General features: G+C 36.8%; 1 pseudogene; it reads right to left on the bottom strand.

Moving 5' to 3' along the window:
• Positions 1-2191: 2191 nt before the first annotated feature.
• On the bottom strand, positions 2192-5000 carry LOC143573819 (receptor-like protein EIX2; annotated as a pseudogene).
• Between the last annotated feature and the right edge of the window lie 7887 nt (positions 5001-12887).

Genomic DNA, 12887 nt, shown 5'->3' with positions numbered 1-12887 from the left:
TAATGTCATGTCGCCATAACTTCTGGCACGTCCTGACACAGTCAGAAGAAACCGTCGCACGACGTTTGAGGTATTGGGTTGTTATCCATCCAACTCTTCAAATTTCAAAATTTAAAAATTTGAAGACTAAGGTTCAAAAAAGTAAGCGGGAAAATACCCCTTACCTTGGCAAACAAGTAACCATAAGCCGGGTGTGGGTACAGTGTAAAGGCAAAACCCTTCACATACCTAACACCCGCAGGGAATTGAAGCCAAAATATTTGGCAACCAAGTAACCATAAGACGGGTGCGGGTACAGTGTAAAGGCAAAACCCTTCACATACCTAGCACCCGCAGGGAATGGACGCCAGGAATACCTTGGAAGTAAAGTAACCGTAAGACGGACGCAGGTACAGTGTAAAGGCAAAACCCTTCACATACCTAGCACCCGCTGAGAATTGAAACCAGGAAGGATCTTCTGGGCAATGCTTGTGAAAACGGAAATAATATCCCCGCATTGCGGGAACATCGAGTACTACGTTGTTTGAGGCTCCAAGATGGAATTGGTGGTTTAAACATAATTGATCACTATGTTCAAAAACTACCAGAACCACAGGGAGAATCCGCACAACTAAGACTCAATGCTCCTGACTTGCGAGGAGGTTACAGACCTACCCGCATCATACCCAAAGACCAAGCAGGAAACTCGGGAATTTCTGCAAGTGACAAGGACTTCCGCGGGAAGAACCCCCATGGAAAACCTTACAAAAACCCCTTTTCAAAACCCTTTGCTTAAGTCCAAAAATTCACCTCACTTTATTAGACATTCGTGAGAAGAACATTGGACTGGGGGGACTTGAAGAGGTAGGTCCCAGCAGGGCTCAGTTGGTCCCGCATGACTCACCTTGAACAGGGATGTCTGCGCAAAGACCATCTACTCCCGCAGGACCCACCAGGCTCAGAGAAGCCTACGCGCAGTATGCAAGCTGCATACGCAGGGAAAAGCCTCCCAATGGTAAAGTAACCCGCCTGTTCCCGCAGTTGCGGATACAAGCCATCAGGGAAGGCTACCCGCACAGCATAGCTACACGCATAAGGCTTAACACTTACAAATTCAGTGTCACCTGAAAGAATGAGCAAAGGCGGGAGGGGGAAAACTCCCGCCAAAATGGGCCAGTCCGTATGATGGAGGATCTTTTGCGTGATACCTGACGAGGTAAAGACAAAAGATCTGACCAAGAATGCGACAGCTCACTGACAGCAGCGTGGCAGACAGCACGCCACAGCACTGTGACCAATAGCCGCCGCCTGCCCACCAACTCCTGCCAGACCACGTGCCTAGCCTGCAGTTGGTAGAAGACGAAGAGTGCACGGCACGCCTGCTCTGTGTCAGCCGCTACCTATCCACCACTCACAGGTAGGGCACGTGCATAGGTTACAGTTGGTAGCGTGTTGGGCCGGCTAAACCCCTTGGAAACCCACATTCGGCTATAAAAGACAGCAAATGGTATTATCATTTCATCATCTACTATCTCGTATAACTTACTTGATAACTGCTCTAATAGTATTCATATACTTTTATATTCAAAGAGCAATATAGACTGATTCTCACGCCGGAGGGTGGTCACAAGGAGGAACCCCCCCCTTCTCAGTGACGAGCTTACGGTGTCTGTTTTGCAGGTTCCCTGAAGTACAACTTACTCTGCTGGACCTAACCTTCGTGGGAAACATTACTTAGCCCCCAGATTACCTATAATCTGCCCGGGGTCACTTAGTGTTTCTTCAAAAACAAAAAAAAAACTTTTAGTTTTTAATTATTCAGGTATTTTAGTGATGAATATGCAACCGAAAAAATCTGTCACGAAAAAAAAATACTGAGATTTTATGATAATAATAAAAACCAAAATAGCATCTCAGTTACATAAACATAAACGGTGAATCAATTACAAGAAAGGCTATATAACATCATCTTTTATTTATCTTCTCTGAGAGCATAGCGATGACAGAAAAAACCTAAGGTAAGCATGTCTTCTCTTCTCTCAAGAGCAAACTACAAAAACTTGTATCAATACTTTTTATTATTTGACTCTGTAGTTCAGGAATTTTATTATTATTATTATTATTATTATTATTATTATTATTATTATTATTATCTCATAGCTAACAGTCAAGTAAAAGATGGTATTTGTGAATACAAGAATGTACCTGATTATTAGAAAAACTTCCTCCTTAGACGAGCAGGAGTCAAGATAATTTGTACATTTAGCCAACCGTAAACATTTGCAGAAACTTGAAATAAGACAACCTCCAAGTCCTGATGAAGTACAAGCTACCAACCAGTCCCATGAATCCTGCAAAGAAACCTGATCCCATGCCACTATAAAACCACGGGCATTCATCATCATCTTGACCCTCATCTTCACCAACATGATTATGTGTTGAGTTGTTTCCTTTGCAACTACTTGATACAGGTGGCCCACATAGTCCCTCGTTCCCTTCATAAACAGACGGGTCTGCAAGAGTCTGGAGCTGATTTCCAGTCGGGATTGCACCAGAAAAGTTGTTGAACGACAGGTTCAAGTAGCTCAGAAAGTTCAAGGTAGCAAGACTTTGGGGAATCTGACCAGACAACATGTTCATCGATAAATCTAAAGATTCCATTTGAATTAGATTTCCAATCATCATTGGAATGCGTCCTTTGAGTTGGTTTCTTGAAACATTTAGGTTCTTCAATCCCATAAGGTTCATCAAAGAATCTGGAATTTCACCTGTAATGTTATTGCTGGAGAGATCTACGGATGTGAGATACTTTATTGTGCTGGTGTACACCAACTCAATTCCCTTCACGTAAGCCAAAATATTTTCCTCATAATTAGCATAATTGTTTATAAAGTTATCTTGTAGAGTGATCATACCACTTAAATTCCCGAAGCAAGGAGGGATCGTCCCTGTTATGCTATTATGTGCCAAACTTAAATATTGAAGGGAGTTGAGTTGACAAAGTTGTAGCGGAATCTTACCTGTAAATTTATTCGACCGAAGATTCAAAAAATCTAAGTTTAGATAGCTTTTCACCAATCCAGAAAGGGATAGCACCCTCGAACATATTGTTACCCAAATCCATGGTTACTAATTCGCTCAAGTTTTGCAAGGACACCGGGATATACCCCTTAAATCTGTTGTTGTACAAGTGCAAAGAGTATAGATATGTTAGAGAACCCAATGAACTTGGAACAACACCGGTTATGGTGTTATTTGAAAGATCTACCACATTCAAAAAAATCAAGTTCCCTAAGCATCTAGGAAGCCTTCCAGAAAACTTATTTTGTGATAAATCCAAAACTTGGATCCCAGGAGCCCTGCACAAGTGTACTGGAATGCTTCCGGTGAAACGGTTGTTTGAGAGATTAACAACTTCGGCACTTAGATTCGTCATGCCATATGTTTTAGGAACATGTCCGGACAGTAAGTTATCTGAGAGATCCAAAATCTTCACATTAGATGGAAATGTAGCTAATGATCCCTCAAATTTGTTCGAGTTCATCTTCACGATCCTGTCGTCCATCTCGTTACTCTTAACAAAATGAAATTGTGGAAGTTTGCCTCCGATCTGGTTATTGGACAAATCCAAGTATAGAAAATAATACAAGATGTTCTCAAACCACTCTGGTATCGTATCTCTAATACCCGAGTTAGAAAGATCCAACCTCTGAAGATTTGTTTGTGTTTGAAGCCAATTCGGGAAGTGGGGTCCGATGTTGCAGGAACTTGCATAAAATGCATGCAGCTGGAAGGGAGCAAGCCATTGAAAAGTTAATGATAACGAATTCCAAGACAAGTCCAAAGATTTTAGATTACTTAGCTTGTCGAAGTTAGTTTCAGAAAGGTCTCCCACCAATGAATTACTGAAGAGATCTAGATTCTTGAGGTTTGAAAGTTGCCAAAAAACTCATGGGAATGTTACCGCTCAATTGGTTACTATAAAGATATAGGTCTTCTAGCCTGAATAGTTGTCCAAGGCATGGGGGAATAGGACCGGAAAACATGTTCATGTTAAGGTTCAGACTAATGAGGCTGGTCAAGTTACATAACGGATCTGGCATCATAGTATCAAAGGGATTGGCCGAGAGGTCAATGGAAGCAAGGGCGCTAAACATTCCAACAAATTCAGGAACTTTACCATGAAAGATGTTCATTTGAAGGTTTAGATGCATGAGGCTAGTAAGGTTTCATAACCATACAGGAATGGTGGAATTGATGTCATTCAAAGAGAGGTCCAGTGATCTAAGAGACGTGAAATTTGCTAATTTAGTGAAAGGCATACTGATACCAGACCATGCAAGGTTTAATGTAAGCAAAGAAGGGAGCATATTAACTGGATGGAGCCAATCAGTATGGTTACCAATGGTTATACCTGATAAATCCAAGTATGTTAATGATGATAGCGAAGACACCCATCCCAAATCATCGATGATTGGCACTTGTTTTAATTTACTATAACCTGAAACTTTCTGATGATCATCATAGTCTACAAAACAATTCTTAAAATCAAGATATTGTAATCTTGAGAGATTTCCTAGATGATGTGGCACTATTCCAGTAAAACCTGAATGTGACAAATTAAGGTATTCCAAACTTTCAAACGATCCTAAGAATTCAGGTATGTTCCCAATGAAATTGTTCATGCTCAGGTCCAAATAACGCAAATGCTTCAAGTTCTGTAACGAATGACTCAACTTACCTCCAAGCCAACCATTGAACGTTAAATACCCAGGAGATCGAATATCGAGTTTGACAACATGACCATTTCGACTATCACACCCAACTCCATGCCATTCACAGCATTCTAATCCGCTCCATGTTGACAGAAGATTATATGAGTCTGTAAGGGCTTGCTTGAATAGAAGAAGGGATTCCCTCTCCCTTTGGATACATGTAACATTTGAGGAAGTGGTAAGGGTGCGTGTGCCAAGCGTTTTGAAGAAGAGGAGGCTGAAAATAACAAGAAAATTGGTTTCCATTATCGAGTGGCCTGAATAACTTTCGAAGTCAACAAACAGCAGGGTTGGAGGATGTATGAAATACTATAAACTCCTTTCTGTAATACCAATATATCGTTACCCTATTTTCTAAGTTATAGCGTATGCTTTGGGTTGGAATTTAACAGAAGATTAAGAGTCATTGCTCCATCATGTTCTTTCACATTGGTGCACGGAAACTTTCATATCAGTTGCCAAGCGGTTAAATTTTTGATCGAATAATATTTTATTATCAATTTGTTTTTTTTTATTATCAGTTGCCAAAACTTTGTTTTTAGTAGAATTGGGGTTGCTATCCAAACGGGGGGTTACGACGCAACTTTTTACCCGCTTACATGCCACTTCTTCGTAAATCGTTTGGATGTTTATTAATGAAATATGATTTGCAGTTTAATACACACACACACACATATATATAGGATCAGAATCATGTGAAAACTTTTTGGGAATTGAGAACTATGAGAACCATTTTGGACCACAAAAAAACCCAAAAATTAAAAAAATCATAAAACAAAAAAAACACAAAAATAAAAAAACTAAAGTTCTTATTTATCATCCCGGTTTCTAAAAAAAACGTAAAAAAAATTCTCGGTTTAGTTAAATCATACATATATGTATAATATGTACATATATATACACACATATTTTTTTCCTATAAATATATGTATAATTTAAGGTAAATGATAATGTACATATGTGTACATTACGTAACTAGAGATTAAATGAAAGTTTACATATGTGTATAGGTATAATACGAATTAAAAATGAAATAAAAATTGGTTTTTTTATTATACATATATGTATAATATGTACACACATGTTTTTTCCTATACACATATGTATAATTTAAGGTAAATGATAATGTACATATGTGTACCTTACGTAACTAGAGATTAAATAAAAGTATACATATGTGTATAGCTATAATACGAATTATAAAGACAAAAAAATTTTCGATTTCTTTTTTTAGGTGAAGCCGGAATGAAATATAAGAATTTTGGTTTTTTTACTTTTTTAAATTTTTTTTTTTTATAATTTTTAAATATTTTTTAGAGGTTTTTTTAGTGGTCCAAAATGGTTCTCAAAGTTCTCAAATTGCCAATGGTTCTATTAGGATCCTTACCCTATATATATATATATATATATATAGAAACAGGATCAAATGCATTTTATTCTTAACATGAGAACAGTGAGAACCAATTTGCTGTTATTATTAGGTTTATTTTTATAGGTGTTTGCTGTTATTTTTTGTTCGTATTTGCTAATTTTCGACTATGAGACGTTATAAATATTTGCTGATTTATATTTTGTTGTTATTATTAGATTTTTTCTTTTGCTGTTATAAGTATTTGTTGGTATATGTTGTTATTGTTTAGTTATTGATTTTGATTCTTTTGTTGTAATTTTTAGGTTTTTTTCTTTGTTATTATAAATCATTGTTTATGTAGATTGATATTGTTTCTTACGTTTTCATTTTTTTTATAAATTGGTATTATTTCTTACGCTCTCATGTTAAGATTAAAATGCACATGAACCTTTCACTATATATATATATATATATATATATTCTATTGGTTTTTTAAAGTCCTTACTTAGAATTAGTTTCAAAAGAGATAAATATTGCATTTCATTATATAACTATTAATTTGGAAGTTGATGTTCTCTCACAATTTGCTACTGTTCTACCTTATTCATTTTTATGCATGAGTTACAACCACTTAAAGCAGACTGATGTTGCCAGCTTTTGGTACACGCGTCCTTCTCTGCAAGATTCTAACCTTTTGTTTATCAATCTCTCATCTTCATTCCTCTTTACATGTTGAAGCTTTCTCTCTCTCTAAAATCTTAAGGCTCTAGCTTTATCTTTTATTCCTTTCTTTTCGGCGACTCCTGGCTGCCGTCGATGATCTGTGACTGCATGTATAGAGAGAAAGAGAAAGACTGAAAGAGAGAGCAATTGTGGGTTTTACATTGAGAAACAAAAAGATGGTGTTGCCCCGTCGTTGCCGGTGGCTCCGGCTGTCTACGGCGGCGGCGGAAAGTGTGACGCTTTCTATTCTCCGTTTATCGCTTTGAACCTTTTGCTTTCATTCGATGATGGTGAGAATCTGACTTGGTGCTGCCCAGCTGTTGCCGGGTTCCGGCCGTTTATTGCGGCTTGAGTAGTTGGTGTTCTCTCACATTTTGTTACTGTTCTACAGCTATCGATAGTTAGCTAAGGCATACTAATGTTACCGGCTGTTGTTATACGAGTTGTTCCTCTTTCGTTTTTGCAACATTCATAGCCAGGCATCTATGGCCACGGCAGAATTGCACGGCGGTGCTTTTGTTGTCCTTTGTTTCTGACTTAGAACCTTTTTGGTTTGAGTCGAAGATGGTGACAGTGTGACTAGGCGTTGCCTTGCCAGCGGCTCTGAAAATAACTTTTGTATTTTGAAGGCTATGATGTTAATGACAGTGTGACTAGGCTATGGTGACAGTGTGACTAGTCTATCGTCCGTGGCGGCGATAGACTATCTATGTTAATGAAAATAACTTTTGTATTTTGAAGGCTATGATGATACTTGTATACTTATCTGAGCCTTCTTAGCGACGGCGATAAGTCAATGATGAGGGGCCTAGCTTCATCTGAGACCCGATATATACATTAAACAACATTGCATTTGTGTGTTGTAATTTTCATTGGAATTTGCATTTCTTTCAAAATTTTCATTTGTGTTTCTTCTAATTTTCATTGCATCTTTTTTGTTTCATTGTCATTTGATTCGTCTTGATTTGTTTGTTTAAATTTTTACCAAGAGGTTGATTTTACTCTTAATATGATGAAATAAGGAGATAAATTGGGACCAGTTGTAAAAAATAAAAGAAGACATACAATCATAATGTTAGTAGTTATTGTTTGAAAAATACACTACGGATTTGCGAAATTTAGTTACGGATGTAACATAACGAACAAGCCAATAACATGTACCAATAACCGTCAATTTAACGCCCGACCCCTGAAGCGCGGGTAAACCCACTAGTTGTTATCAAGTAAGAACTTAAATATTGCAATACCTGAACTTTATACATAAATCAATTATATAATTCCACAAATTCATATTTGCAGATCTTTATTAATGCATGTGACAAAACTTTGAAGCATCACAATATATATACGTATAATTCTTATAGTTACATGTAAGTTTCTTTATTACTCCACCTTTTTTATCTATTTATTCCTTATAATCATAGTAGAGCATAAAATTGTTTATGGTATCGAATAATCAGTGATTATTATTAACAACGAAAACCCTTAATATAAAAGAGGAATTACAGCCCTATACGAACCATAAATGTTGTAAGGAGATAAATACAAATATAGAAACCAACTATTCTCACTTTGGTGGGATATGATGGTAATGTGGCTAGGGTGCACATAGAATGTAACAAAAAAGGAACTTTTTGGTACTTGGTAGGATAACATGAGAATTAAAATAAAAGATATAATAACAGTTGGTTCAATGAGGCATGCTTAAATTAATTAACACTAATGGATTTTTATTTTGTGCATAAAAGTACATAGTATCAAGCAGGGGTGGAAGTAAAATAGCATATTACAAAATCATTTTTCAAAGGCGAAAAAAGAAAAAAAAAACTAAATATAAATAATAGCAGATATAGTCATAGCTCCAATTCCTTTCCGTAGGTGGTGACCCACAGACTTAATAGTAGATAGAGATGGACTTTGACTTGCCATGTATTTATTTAGGCTAAGGGGTGTGGGGGGCTCTAGTGGAGGCTCCAGCCAATAATATTATGACGTGTGGCAGAGAGAGAAACTGGATAAGGGGGATGTTGGAGCCCCCGTTGGAGCCCCTGGCCCTGGTGTGAAGGGGCTCCAGCTAATATATATTTTTTAATTAATTCCACACCCCTCAACGGCTCTTTTTCAAACTCCAAGACACCTTTTATCTCTCTTCTCCCGCGACCAGCCTCACGCCTGCCTGGATTTCCGCGCTCGCGCCCCTGCTCGCGCCCCGGTGGTGTGTGGTTAGCGCCCCGGGGCGCGAGCGGAGGGGCTCTAGCGCCCCGGTTAGCGCCCCACACCCCTCAGCCTTAGCCGACAATGTTGATTGATCCAAATTTTTCTACTTATTAATTACATAATCAACACTTCTGATCTTGTAATGAGTACGGGCGAAAATTTTCTTTTCAAACTAAGAGCATAATCATCCCACTTTCTATCTTCAAACAAAAAATTACATTAAAACTCACTTTATTTTCTCTTTCTATTTTAATTAAATAATACTTTTTATATTTTTTCTCTTTCCTTCATTCACAACCACTTTCAAAATATATTAAAAATTTATAGGGGATGAACAGTAATTTTTCAAATATACAAAAAAATCACTATTTTTTCTAAAATATAAAAATTCTTCACTCACAACACCCTGAATCACTTTCTAAATTATAAAAACACCCCTCACATAATATAAGAGGTTGAATGAAAATGCTCTAATAATCTCCTCATAAAAAACAAAACTTCGAACTAATGATCTCCTCATAAAAGAAAAACCTCTATGACCACCCCCACCCCACCCCACCCCACCAAAGGACTAATTGCATTTGAATTTGGATGTATTATAACTTGTTGGAATTAGTCTTAAAATTCATAAGGGCGATTTTGTCATTACTAGTTTATTTAGTCAATTAATTTGAAAATGATATCCACGACTTGAAAATGATACACCCACCTCTTTGATTCGGTTTGCTAATGTGATAGACCCACAATCAGCATGTTTTAAGAAAGCCGAAATAATCGAAATGGCCCATCTCGAAGAATTCTTACAATCTTTTAAATGCAATGTTCATCAAGCCCATAAACACTTGGAGCCATAATCTGTTTCTTACTATTTTTAATTCGGTTACAATTCTCTAAATAGGCCTTAAAATCAAAACTTTTGTATTGAAAGAGGTTTGTGTATGCACGCCAGCCGTTCGATGAAATGCTCCAACCAAATTGGTGCTTGACGAAATGTTTTGTTATTCAGTTTAATTCCCCTGAGGCTACAATTCATTATGTTTTGTTCCTATGATGTTGTATTTAAATCGCTACAGACTAGTTAATTAGGCGTTTGCTGTTGTTTTGAACTGTTTTGTGGACTGCCTGTTTTTAAGGTTGTTATTTTATAGCCCTCAGGATCAGGGGCGAAGCTAAAGGGACCGGGGTGGCCCCGGTCACTGTCGTTTTCTCCGTTAATAGGGTAAATTTCGTGACTTTTTCCGAAAATTTTTATAGGTGTTAAGTGCGGTCACTGCCAACTTATTTTCCAAAAAGCTACCGGTCACCACCAAATTTTTTTTTTAAATATAATACCCTATCGTTTGATTTTTTTATAAAACCTCACGGTTTTTATAAACAAACGTTATAAAAATTGTAAAAAAACTTAGTTTTTAATAGAATTCAAATTTGGAGGGGCTTGTTGTAAATTGTTACATAACATAACTTAAAAAAATGAAACAAGAATTTTTAAAAAACAATCGCCCTGCTGCTTGGCTGCTTCCCTTATGCCTGCCTTCTGAGTTCGCCTCCGACCCTCTGCCCCATCGCCGTTCGCCGCTCATCCACCTCCGCCGCTCGTGGCTGCTCTGCCTTTGTGTTGTTAAACATAGTTCAAGGATTATAAAATTAGGGTTTGTAATTGTGAATTGGGGATTTGGGGAAATTAGTCAATTAATTGGTATTGTATGGTGAAATTTTACTCTAACTTACCCTATTGAATCTTCTTAATCAGGTTAATCATGAAAAAGCAAGACACAATTTTTTCTTGTTTCAAAAAAAAGCCAGCAGACATCATCTGGCTGGGTCTTGCCGGTATCAACAACGAGAAAAAACTACCAAAAGGAAACAGCAACTAACTATGGCTCTTGGTGGGCCCAGACAACGTCCTAGGCGTAGGGGAGTGCGGTATGCCTTCAATTCAACAAGCATACCCTGGCCAGAATAGTACTGAGATTTCCGTCTCTGTTTAGCTGACTCGCTCGGGATATCCTAGCATCATCCCGGCATTTCACCGTAAGAGGATCCTTAAAGGTGATTCCAAAAGTGATTTGCTTGTCCAGTGGTACTTGTCGCTTTTCTCCGAAGGCTGTTGAATTAGCTAAACCACGTGGGTGGCGGTTGATGAACAAACGAGTAAATGTCACAGAGCTTCAACTAGTGAGCCGGTTAATTTTAAAGGTTGCCGAGCTGCTTTGTAATTCTTATTCTAAGGTACTCACCCCTCCTCTCGGCTCTTGTATTATTATGAATATTTTAGGTCTAGTTTTTTTAATTGTAAGAATAATCGTTTTTAAATGAATGAAAAAAATTAGATATATAGATGTCATATTGCTTGATCTGACCCAAACCACCGACCCGAACGAACCACCGACACGACCCGAACCGCCGACACGAACCGAATTGTCGACCCAAAAATTTTTGGGTCCGTGACTTCGGTCACCGCAATGGCGAAGCCCAAGCTTCGCCATTGCTCAGGATATAATTAGTTTTTTACAAGTTTGTTTATCAGTCTATCTTGCAGAGAAATCACATCAGCTGAATAAGGTCCTACTGTATAGTACATTGGAAAACTTTCTTGAATTCCAATATCCATGGCTTGAAGCCTTGAATGCGTAGGTTGTTTTCATTGTTTCTATTTTTAACATTCAGCCATAAGAGTGTAATTACATAAATCCATAGCTTAAATATTTTGTTGTTTTTATATAAGTTACAATGTTCACTGTAATTGAAAATTTTTATAGATTTATTTGCTTGGGTGTAGTTTGATCATTCTTCTTTTTCGGGAGATATATTGCGCAAGTCAAAACAGATTGGGTCAGGCTGGTCCTACCTGCCCAAAACCTTTTTGGTGGATTTTGATTTATATTAAGAGGATCACCAATAATAAGGTTTTTAAAGGTTGTTTTTTATATCACATGGCACATGACCCACTCAAATACATTCTCTCTCCTCTTTTCTCCCTTTCCTTTCATATACACACTAGGTTAATAACCCGTATGTTATACGGGCTGAAAAATGATATAATGTCAGTAAAGAAATATTTACATATTTGATACAAGTTATAAGTGAAATCAAGCATATAAAACAATTATAATTATTTAAAAAAAATCCATAATGCCAAATAATTTAGTAATGTATAACAATTTCTCATGAATTAAATTATATATTACACTAATTATAATAGTGATGAAGGATTTAAACATAAATTGTTCATAAAGGAAATAATTCAATGGAAAAAGTTTCCATCGGGTTTGAAAATACCGGTTATTTCAAGAAACTATTTTGAACCATATATGAACCAAAACCGCTTGTTCAAATTAACATAAAACTAAAAGTGCCTCAATAATGAATTTAACTTTTAAGTTAGATAATACTATCATTTTAAATAACCTGTTTCGACTCAAACTCATTCTGATCATAACTCTTTTTTACCGGCCCATTTTGACCTTAACTAATTTGATACTATTTTAAAACAACTTGTTTTGACCCGAACTTGTTTTACTCTAAAAACATATTGATCTAAACTTGTTTTGAACCAAACACGAACCCGATCCGCTTGTTTAAATTAATATAAAACTAAGAATATATGGATAATGAATTTTATTTTTAAGTTTGAAAATACTATGATTTTAAAACAACAAAGTGGTTGAATCTTACACACACACATAAAATAACCATGACCATCTTTTTGTTGAAATAGTCAAGCTTGCTCACTCATATAGAGAAACGACCTTAGTCACAACACCATTGGTTATGTCGTTTACCGATTATGAGCGGATTTGTTTTGTCAATTATGGGTTAATCACAATTGCTAAAAAAACAAA

Source organism: Bidens hawaiensis, unplaced genomic scaffold (assembly GCF_021521415.1).
Source record: "Bidens hawaiensis isolate Kalapana, Puna unplaced genomic scaffold, B.hawaiensis_p1.1 tig00001382_1, whole genome shotgun sequence".
Lineage (NCBI taxonomy): Eukaryota > Viridiplantae > Streptophyta > Magnoliopsida > Asterales > Asteraceae > Bidens > Bidens hawaiensis.
This window is presented reverse-complemented; position numbering and strand designations above follow the sequence as displayed.